Source organism: Xenopus tropicalis, chromosome 3 (genome assembly GCF_000004195.4).
Source record: "Xenopus tropicalis strain Nigerian chromosome 3, UCB_Xtro_10.0, whole genome shotgun sequence".
NCBI lineage: Eukaryota > Metazoa > Chordata > Amphibia > Anura > Pipidae > Xenopus > Xenopus tropicalis.
The window spans coordinates 2,868,445-2,879,220 of NC_030679.2; the positions used below are offsets into that span (position 1 = coordinate 2,868,445).

The 10,776-nt window shown below is 49.3% G+C and overlaps 2 protein-coding genes across 2 annotated transcripts in view; both read right to left on the reverse strand.

Annotated features, from left to right (window-relative positions):
• The window catches only part of LOC116409669, a 16,723-nt gene extending 15,307 nt beyond the window's left edge, over positions 1–1,416 (reverse strand). The window contains exon 1 of the mRNA XM_031898468.1: positions 1,367–1,416. The gene's annotated coding sequence lies outside the window, so the exon portion shown is untranslated. The remainder of the gene's footprint in view (positions 1–1,366) is intronic.
• The window catches only part of stk38l (serine/threonine kinase 38 like), a gene marked incomplete at its 3' end in the record, with an annotated part of 387,778 nt that overhangs the window by 241,959 nt on the left and 135,043 nt on the right, over positions 1–10,776 (reverse strand).

Genomic DNA, 10,776 nt, shown 5'->3' on the forward strand with positions numbered 1-10,776 from the left:
GGCTACAGGTCGGTCTGGCCCTGGGAATGTTCTAATGCTCTGATTGGCTACAGGTTGGTCTGGCCCTGGGAATGTTCTAATGCTCTGATTGGCTACAGGTTGGTCTGGCCCTGGGAATGTTCTAATGCTCTGATTGGCTACAGGTGGGTCTGGCCCTGGGAATGTTCTAATGTTCTGATTGGCTACAGGTCGGTCTGGCCCTGGGAATGTTCTAATGCTCTGATTGGCTACAGGCTGGTCTGGCCCTGGGAATGTTCTAATGCTCTGATTGGCTACAGGTGGGTCTGGCCCTGGGAATGTTCTAATGTTCTGATTGGCTACAGGTCGGTCTGGCCCTGGGAATGTTCTAATGCTCTGATTGGCTACAGGTCGGTCTGGCCCTGGGGATGTTCTAATGCTCTGATTGGCTACAGGTTGGTCTGGCCCTGGGGATGTTCTAATGCTCTGATTGGCTACAGGTCGGTCTGGCCCTGGGGATGTTCTAATGCTCTGATTGGCTACAGGTCGGTCTGGCCCTGGGAATGTTCTAATGTTCTGATTGGCTACAGGTTGGTCTGGCCCTGGGAATGTTCTAATGCTCTGATTGGCTACAGGTTGGTCTGGCCCTGGGAATGTTCTAATGCTCTGATTGGCTACAGGTCGGTCTGGCCCTGGAATGTTCTAATGTTCTGATTGGCTACAGGTTGGTCTGGCCCTGGGAATGTTCTAATGCTCTGATTGGCTACAGGTTGGTCTGGCCCTGGGAATGTTCTAATGCTCTGATTGGCTACAGGTTGGTCTGGCCCTGGGAAGGTTCTAATGCTCTGATTGGCTACAGGTTGGTCTGGCCCTGGGAATGTTCTAATGCCCTGATTGGCTACAGGTTGGTCTGGCCCTGGGAATGTTCTAATGCTCTGATTGGCTACAGGTTGGTCTGGCCCTGGGAATGTTCTAATGCTCTGATTGGCTACAGGTTGGTCTGGCCCTGGGAATGTTCTAATGCTCTGATTGGCTACAGGTTGGTCTGGTCCTGGGAATGTTCTAATGCTCTGCAGTTATTAATCTACTCATATATTGGCCTGGAAGCAAAAGCGCCGCCTGCTGGCCACTTTGGCCGCCCGGATACACTGGGCTGTGGGTTCCCTGGGAATGGGAATCACTGGGGATGTTACTCTGGTTGGAAAGTGAAAATGGTGAGATGTCTCTTCATCTGTGGTGTCTGAGTCTGGGGAACCCAATGGATTTATCATTTAAAGGAAGGGGATTGGCTGTCACTAGCGGAACTGCCTGGCGCTGAGGCTCATGGGAAATCCCCACGTGATTCGTAATCAGAATCAGCAAATAGTGTAACGGAGAGAATTGGCCAAAGATCAGATGTGATATTTACCTTTCTGCAGTTTCTTCCTCCCCTGTCTGTCCCCAAACTGTCACCGGGCGTGTGTCCTACCCAAATAAACACTCCCGTTGCCTGGCAACCCCATTCTGCCTCTCAGTAACCAGGCGCCCAATCAACAGCACTCATTGTCTCCCATAGGGACTGCCCCCCCCCCACTGTCACAGTGTAACCCCCATATCATATATGCACATAATGTAACTGTATAATATATAGGCACAGATATACCCCCCATCTTTCCCCCAGCCCCCCCCCCCACTGTCACAGTGTAACCCCCATATCATATATGCACATAATGTAACTGTATAATATATAGGCACAGATATACCCCCATCTTTCCCCCCCCCACTGTCACAGTGTAACCCCCATATCATATATGCACATAATGTAACTGTATAATATATAGGCACAGATATACCCCCCATCTTTCCCCCCCCCCCCCACTGTCACAGTGTAACCCCCATATCATATATGCACATAATGTAACTGTATAATATATAGGCACAGATATACCCCCCATCTTTCCCCCAGCCCCCCCCACTGTCACAGTGTAACCCCCATATCATATATGCACATAATGTAACTGTATAATATATAGGCACAGATATACCCCCCATCTTTCCCCCAGCCCCCCCCCCCACTGTCAGTGTAACCCCCATATCATATATGCACATAATGTAAACTGTATAATATATAGGCACAGATATACCCCCCATCTTTCCCCCAGCCCCCCCCCCCACTGTCACAGTGTAACCCCCAAATCATATATGCACATAATGTAACTGTATAATATATAGGCACAGATATACCCCCATCTTTCCCCCCCCCCCACTGTCACAGTGTAACCCCCCATATCATATATGCACATAATGTAACTGTATAATATATAGGCACAGATATACCCCCCATCTTTCCCCCCCCCCCCCCACTGTCACAGTGTAACCCCCATATCATATATGCACATAATGTAACTGTATAATATATAGGCACCAGATATACCCCCATCTTTCCCCCCAGCCCCCCCCACTGTCACAGTGTAACCCCCATATCATATATGCACATAATGTAACTGTATAATATATAGGCACAGATATACCCCCATCTTCCCCCCCCCCCCCACTGTCACAGTGTAACCCCATATCATATATGCACATAATGTAACTGTATAATATATAGGCACAGATATACCCCCCATCTCCCCCCCCCCCCCCACTGTCACAGTGTAACCCCCATATCATATATGCACATAATGTAACTGTATAATATATAGGCACAGATATACCCCCCCATCTTTCCCCCAGCCCCCCCCCACTGTCACAGTGTAACCCCCATATCATATATGCACATAATGTAACTGTATAATATATAGGCACAGATATACCCCCCATCTTTCCCCCCCCCCCACTGTCACAGTGTAACCCCCATATCATATATGCACATAATGTAACTGTATAATATATAGGCACAGATATACCCCCATCTTTCCCCCAGCCCCCCCCCACTGTCACAGTGTAACCCCCATATCATATATGCACATAATGTAACTGTATAATATATAGGCACAGATATACCCCCCATCTTCCCCCCCCCCCCCCACTGTCACAGTGTAACCCCCATATCATATATGCACATAATGTAACTGTATAATATATAGGCACAGATATACCCCCCATCTTTCCCCCAGCCCCCCCCCTCACTGTCACAGTGTAACCCCCATATCATATATGCACATAATGTAACTGTATAATATATAGGCACAGATATACCCCCCATCTTTCCCCAGCCCCCCCCCCACTGTCACAGTGTAACCCCCATATCATATATGCACATAATGTAACTGTATAATATATAGGCACAGATATACCCCCCCATCTTTCCCCCCCCCACTGTCACAGTGTAACCCCCATATCATATATGCACATAATGTAACTGTAATAATATATAGGCACAGATATACCCCCATCTTTCCCCCAGCCCCCCCCCCACTGTCACAGTGTAACCCCCATATCATATATGCACATAATGTAACTGTATAATATATAGGCACAGATATACCCCCCATCTTTCCCCCCAGCCCCCACTGTCACAGTGTAACCCCCATATCATATATGCACATAATGTAACTGTATAATATATAGGCACAGATATACCCCCCATCTTTCCCCCAGCCCCCCCCCCACTGTCACAGTGTAACCCCCATATCATATATGCACATAATGTAACTGTATAATATATAGGCACAGATATACCCCCCATCTTTCCCCCCCCCACTGTCACAGTGTAACCCCCATATCATATATGCACATAATGTAACTGTATAATATATAGGCACAGATATACCCCCATCTTTCCCCAGCCCCCCCCCCACTGTCACAGTGTAACCCCATATCATATAATGCACAAATGTAACTGTATAATATACTAGGCACAGATATACCCGCCATCTTTCACACCAGCCCCCCCCCCCCACTGTCACAGTGTAACCCCATATCATATATGCACATAATGTAACTGTATAATATATAGGCACAGATATACCCCCCATCTTTCACCCAGCCCCCCCCCCCCCCACTGTCACAGTGTAACCCCCATATCATATATGCACATAATGTAACTGTTATAATATATAGGCACAGATATACCCCCCCATCTTTCAACCCAGCCCCCCCCCCCCCCCCCACTGTCACAGTGTTAACCCCCCATATCTATATGCACATAATGTAACTGTATAATATATAGGCACAGATATACCCCATCTTTCCCCAGCCCCCCCCCACTGTCACAGTGTAACCCCATATCAATAATATGCACATAATGTAACTGTATAATATATAGGCACAGATATACCCCCATCTTTCCGACCAGCCCCCCCCCCCCACTGTCACAGTGTAAACCCCCATAATCAAATATGCACATAATGTAACTGTATAATATATAGGCACAGATATACCCCCATCTTTCCCCCAGCCCCCCCCCACTGTCACAGTGTAACCGCCCATTTCAAATATGCACATAATGTAACTGTATAATATATAGGCACAGATATACCCCCCATCTTTCACCGCCCCCCCCCCCCCCCCACTGTCACAGTGTAACCCCCATATCATATATGCACATAATGTAACTGTATATATAATAGGCACAGATATACCCCATCTTTCACCCAGCCCCCCCCCCCCCCCCATGTCACAGTGTAACCCCCATATCATATATGCACATAATGTAACTGTATAATATATAGGCACAGATATACCCCCATCTTTCCCCAGCCGCCCCCCCCCCCCCACTGTCACAGTGTAACCCCCATATCATATATGCACATAATGTAACTGTAATAATATATAGGCACAGATTATACCCCCATCTTTCCCTCAGCCCCCCCCCCACTGCTCACAGTGTAACCCCATTTCATATATGCACATAATGTAACTGTATAATATATAGGCACAGATATACCCCCATCTTTCCCCAGCCCCCCCCCTAATGTCACAGTGTAACCCCATATCAATATATCGCATAATGTAACTGTATAATATATAGGCACGATATACGCCCCATCTTTCCCAGCCCCCCCCCACTGTCACAGTGTAACCCCATATATATATGCACATAATGTAACTGTATAATTATATAGGCACAGATATACCCCCCTCTTTCCCCAGCTCCCCCCCCCACATGTCACAGTGTAACCCCCATATCATATATGCACATAATGTAACTGTATAATATATAAAGGCACAGATATACCCATCTTTCCCCAGCCCCCCCCGCACCTGTCACAGTGTAACGCCCCATTTCATATATGCACATAATGTAACTGTATAATATATAGGCACGATATACCCCCCATCTTTCCCCCCCCCCCCACTGTCACAGTGTAACCCCCATATCATATATGCACATAATGTAACTGTCTAATATATAGGCACAGATATACCCCCCATCTTTCCCCCAGCCCCCCCCCTCACTGTCACAGTGTAACCCCATATCATATATGCACATAATTGTAACTGTATAATATATAGGCACAGATATACCCCCCATCTTTCCCCCAGCCCCCCCCCCCACTGTCACAGTGTAACCCCCATATCATATATGCACATAATGTAACTGTATAATATATAGGCACAGATATACCCCCATCTTTCCCCCAGCCCCCCCCCCCACTGTCACAGTGTAACCCCCATATCATATATGCACATAATGTAACTGATATAATATATAGGCACAGATATACGCCCCATCTTTCCCCCAGCCCCCCCCCACTGTCACAGTGTAACCCCATATCATATATGCACATAATGTAACTGTATAATATATAGGCACAGAATATACCCCCCCATCTTTCCCCCAGCCCCCCCCACTGTCACAGTGGTAACCCCCATATCATATATGCACATAATGTAACTGTATAATATATAGGCACAGATATACCCCCATCTTTCCCCCAGCCCCCCCCCCCACTGTCACAGTGTAACCCCCATATCATATATGCACATAATGTAACTGTATATATTAGGCAAAGTATAACCCCACCATCTTTTCCCCCCCCCACTGTCACAGTGTAACCCCATATCATAATGCACATATAATGTAACTGTATATATATAGGCACAGATTATACCTCTCCATCTTTCCCCCAGCCCCCCCCCCACTGTCCACAGTGGTAACCCCCATAATCATATATGGCCACATAATGTAACTGTATTAACTATATAGGCACAGATATACCCCCCCTCTTTCCACCCAGCCCCCCCCCCCACTGTCAAGTGTAACCCCCATATCATATATGCACATAATGTAATCGTATAATAATATAGGCACAATATACCCCCCATCTTTCACGCAGCCCCTCCCCCCCCCCCCCCACTGTCAAGTGTAACCCCCATATGCATTAATGCACATACTGTAACTGTATAATATTATACACAGATATAACTCCCTCTTTGCCCCAGCCCCCCCCATCTGTCACAGTGAACCCCCCATATCATATAATTGCACATAATGTAACTGTAATAAATATATAGGCACAGATATACCCCCTCGGGAGCTGGAGGCAAGGTTGGAGGTCGGTGTTCTGTCATTTTCCGATAATTATAGCCAAAGAGTCCCCTTCATCCCCGCCCCCCGGGGGAGCTGCCATTCCACTTCCCATGATAACATCCCATAATGTGGCCTTTGTTGATTGGCTAACCGGCGGCCACATGTGGAACGCATTCATGGTATCTCATCAAAAGTGCACGGGCGTTTCCTCTCTGGGCCCTTTGAGCCGGGGTCCGATGAACTGTGAGAGGAGGAATCAGGGGCCCAAGGGTAGTTTGGGTTCAGGAAACACCTTATGAAAATGCCCACCATCGAGGGGGAAGGGGCAGCAACTAACCCCCAAATTAAAGGGGTAAGTGTCACCTACAAATGAGACTCTCAGTTTGGATAAAGCTATTGCATCCTGCAGTACCGCACCCCTTTCCCCTGTTGGTGGCAGCACAAAGTTATAGACAGTTTTGGACTGGCCAATCTGTGAGTTCTGGAAAGGCCGCAAGACTGGCAATGTGTGGGTTCTGGAAAGGCCCAGACGGGCAAGTGTGGGTTCTGGAAAGGCCCGGACTGGCAATCTGTGGGTTTCTGGAAAGGCCCAGACTGCCAATCGTGTGGGTTTGGAAAGGCCGGACTGCCAATCTGTGGGTTCTGGAAAGGTCCGGACTGGCAATCTGTGGGTTCTGGAAAAGGCCCAGGAATTTGGCAATCTCTGTGGGTTCCTGGAAAGGCCGCGACTGGCAATCTGTTGGGTTCTGGAAAAGGCCCTGCGCCGCTGGCAATCTGTGGGTACTGGAAAAGGCCCGGACTGGCAATGCTGTGGGTTACTGGAAAGGCCCGGATTGGCAATCTGTGGTCCTTGAAAGGCCCGCTGGATGGCAATTCTGTGGGTTCTGGAGAAGGCCCGGATCTGGCAATCTGTGGGTACTGGAAAGGCCCGGACTGGCAATCTGTGGGTTCTGGAGAAGGCCCGGATTGGCAATTTCTGTGGGTTCTGTGAAAGGCCTCGGACCTGGGCATATACCTGTGGGTCCTGGAAAGGCCCGGACTGGCAATCTGTGGGTTCTGGAAAGGCCCAGGACTGGCAATCTGTGGGTTCTGGAAAGGCCCCGGACGTGGCAATTCTGTGGGTACTGGAAGGCCCGGACCTGGCAATCTGTGGGTTCCTGTGGAAAGGCCCGGACTGGCAATCTGTGGGTTCTGGAAAGGCCCGAGGACTGGCAAATCTGTGGTACTGGTAAAGGCCCGGACTGGCAATCTGTGGGTACTGGCGAAAAGAGCCCGGACTGGCAATTCTGTGGGGTAACTGGATAAGGCCCGGACGCAATCTGTGGGTATGTCGGAAAGGCCCGGACTGGCAATCTGTGGGTTAACTGGAAAGGCCCGGACTGGCAATCTGTGGGTACTGGAAAGGCCGGACTGGCAATCTGGTTGCGGTACGGAAAGGCCCGGATGGCAATCTGTGGGGTCACTGGAAAGGCCCGGACTGGCAACTGTGTTGGAAGGCCGGGACGTGCAATCTGTGGGTACAAAGGCCCCGGACTGGCAATGCTGTGGGTTCTGGAAAGGCCCGGATTGGCAATCTGTGGCTTCTGGAAATGGCCCGGACTGGCAATCTTGGGTCCTGGAAAGGCGCCCGGACATCTGGCAATCTGTGGGTTTGCTGGAAAGGCCGGACTGCGCAATCTGTGGGTTTCTGGAAAGGCCGGACTGGCAATCTGTGGGTACTGGAAAGGCCCGGACTGGCAGATCTGTGGGTTCCTGGAAAGGGCCCGGACTGGGAATGCTGTGGGGTTTCTGTGAAAAGGCCGAACTGGCAATCTGTGGGTACTGGAAGAGGCCCGGACTGGCAATCTGTGGGTACTGGAAAAGGCCCGGCGTGGCAAATCTGTGGGTCTGGGAAAGGCCGGCTGGCAATGTGTGGTTAGGCCAGCCAAGGGGGCTGTCTAAGGTGCCACAGGAGTTGTTTGAGTCCCTAGGCCGCCATCTGATTAAACTCATTGATTTCAAGGTGAGAGCTGTGTTTGTTTTGGCTGTAACGCGCCCCCTCTCGTGCCTGTTTACATATAATATATAATGTTGTGTATCTTTTGCAGATGACGGGAATACTTGCGCCTTTTAGTGAGCAGATACAGGAATACTTGCCCTTTAGTGCAGCAGATACAGAGAAATACTTGCCCTTTAAGGCAGCAGATACAGGAATATCTTGCCCCTTCTAGTTGGCGGCAGATACAAGGGAATATCTCTTGCGCCTTCAGTGCGGCAGATACACGGAACTAGCTTGCCCTTTAGTGCAGCAGATACAGGAGTACTTGCTACCCTTTAGACTGCATGCAGATACAGGAATACTTGCCCTTTAGTGCGGCAAGAATATCGCGGAATATACTTGCCCTTTAGTGCGGCAGATACAGGAATACCTTGCCCTTTAAGTTGCAGCAGATACAGGAATACTTGGCCCTTTAGTGGCGGCAGAAATACAGGAATTACTCTGCCCTTTAGTGCAGCAAGATATCAGGAATACTTGCCCTTTAAGTGCAGAGCATACAGGAATACTTGCCCTTTGTAGTGCAGCAGATTCCAGGAATATACTTGCCCTTTAGTGCAGGCAGATACAGGAATCTTGCCGCTTTAGGTGGCAGGCAGATACAGGAATACTTGCCCTTTAGTGCACAGATACAGGAATACTCGCCCTTTTAGTGGCAGCGATACAGGATACTGCCTTTAGTGCAGCAGATAGCAGGAAATACTTGCCCTTTAGTTGCAGCAGATACAGGAATACCTTGCCCTTTAGTGCAGCAGATACAGGATACTTGCCCTTTAGTGCAGGCAGATACAGGGATACTTGCCCTTTTTAGTGGCAGCAGTACAGGAATACTGCCTGTTAGTGGCAGCAGGATACAGGCAATATTGCCCTTTAGTGCAGGCATATACAGGAGTACTTGCTTCCGTGTATGTCAGTCTGCGCAGGCAATAGTACTTTCCAGGAATACCTTGCGCCTTTAGTGGCAGTCCAGATAGAGATACTACTTGCCGCTTTAGTGCGGCAGATAGAGGATTACTTGCCACTTTAGATGCAAGCAGAATACGAGCGAATATCTGTGCCTTTAGGTGCGGCATGATACAGGGAATACTTGCCTTTAGTGCAAGCAGATAAGGATAGACTTGCCCTTTAGGGCAGCAGACTCCAGGAATACTTGCCCTTTTATGCAGCACATGGGGTCAGCGGTGGAGGAACAATGGGGGGGCGCAACGCACAATGTGATGGTCACTTGTCCTCCCCGCCGCGCTAGGAATACAGACTTCTCCTGGGCCAAGATGAAGGGAATTTGGCCGCATTCAGGGAATCCAAACGTCTCCTGAGAAATGAACTCGATGCCGCTGAAGGTCACAGCTGAGGAGGAAGGGAGCAACAGTGAGTGGGCTTATTGGGCGGGAGGGGGCAACCGCCGGCGCTCTAAGAGAACATTACCTGCAGAATGCCCAGCTGGGAGGGGAAGCCTGGGACCCGCGGCTATGTGTGAACTCTCACAGCTGTCCAATGGTTGGTCATTTTAGTTCTGAACTGTAGATTGATTGTTTCTCTGTCCAGGGAAGGGGGAGCGACGTGGTTCAGCCCCCGCAAGTGATGACAGCTTCTAGGCTCCTCCCTGTGCTAGAGCAGATGGCTTTGAGTGGCTCAGCACGCTACGAAGACAATCAAGTCAGGATCTTTATGTATAAAAATGATAGAAAAATTGATAGAAATTCTGGACTTGTTTTGTGGTTTCTGCCCCCTCAGGATGAGCTCAGGAGCGATCGTTCTCTCACATCATCATCATTCGTTTGGCCGCACGCCCTGACCCACTCCTTCCTCTCCATCGACCTGTACCCATTGGCTCGACTTGCAAACCCGCCTCCCCTGATGTGGCTCCCTAGTATGTTCTCCTTCCCCCAAACCATCGTAGTCCAGAGTGCCTCTTAAATCACCCTCCAGACCGCTCCCTGTTCTGCTTGATCTGGAGAAACCGAACGCAGAACCTGGATGAGGACCTCAGTAAGCGTTTGCTATCATACACTCTCCGGCTCCAGGGTGCGACTGCTCTATTGTCCTGGTTTTTGGTACACTAACGCTTCCGGCCCTCCAGCCTAAGGGAGGTGGACTGGATTTGATTGAAACTTTCCTTACACAACTGCCGCAATTAGGAAGTGAGGGTTGGATAGGGTGTCCACTGCTGGTCAGAGCGCAGAGGATTTACATGCCCCTCGGAAGGGGGGGGGGGTAAAATATCAGTTTTTTTATTTTTAAAAAGAAAAAGGGTAAGAAAATGAAAATCCTGAGCCTATCACATTATTTCTTTCATTCCAGGAAACCTGGGGGCCATCCCATCCCC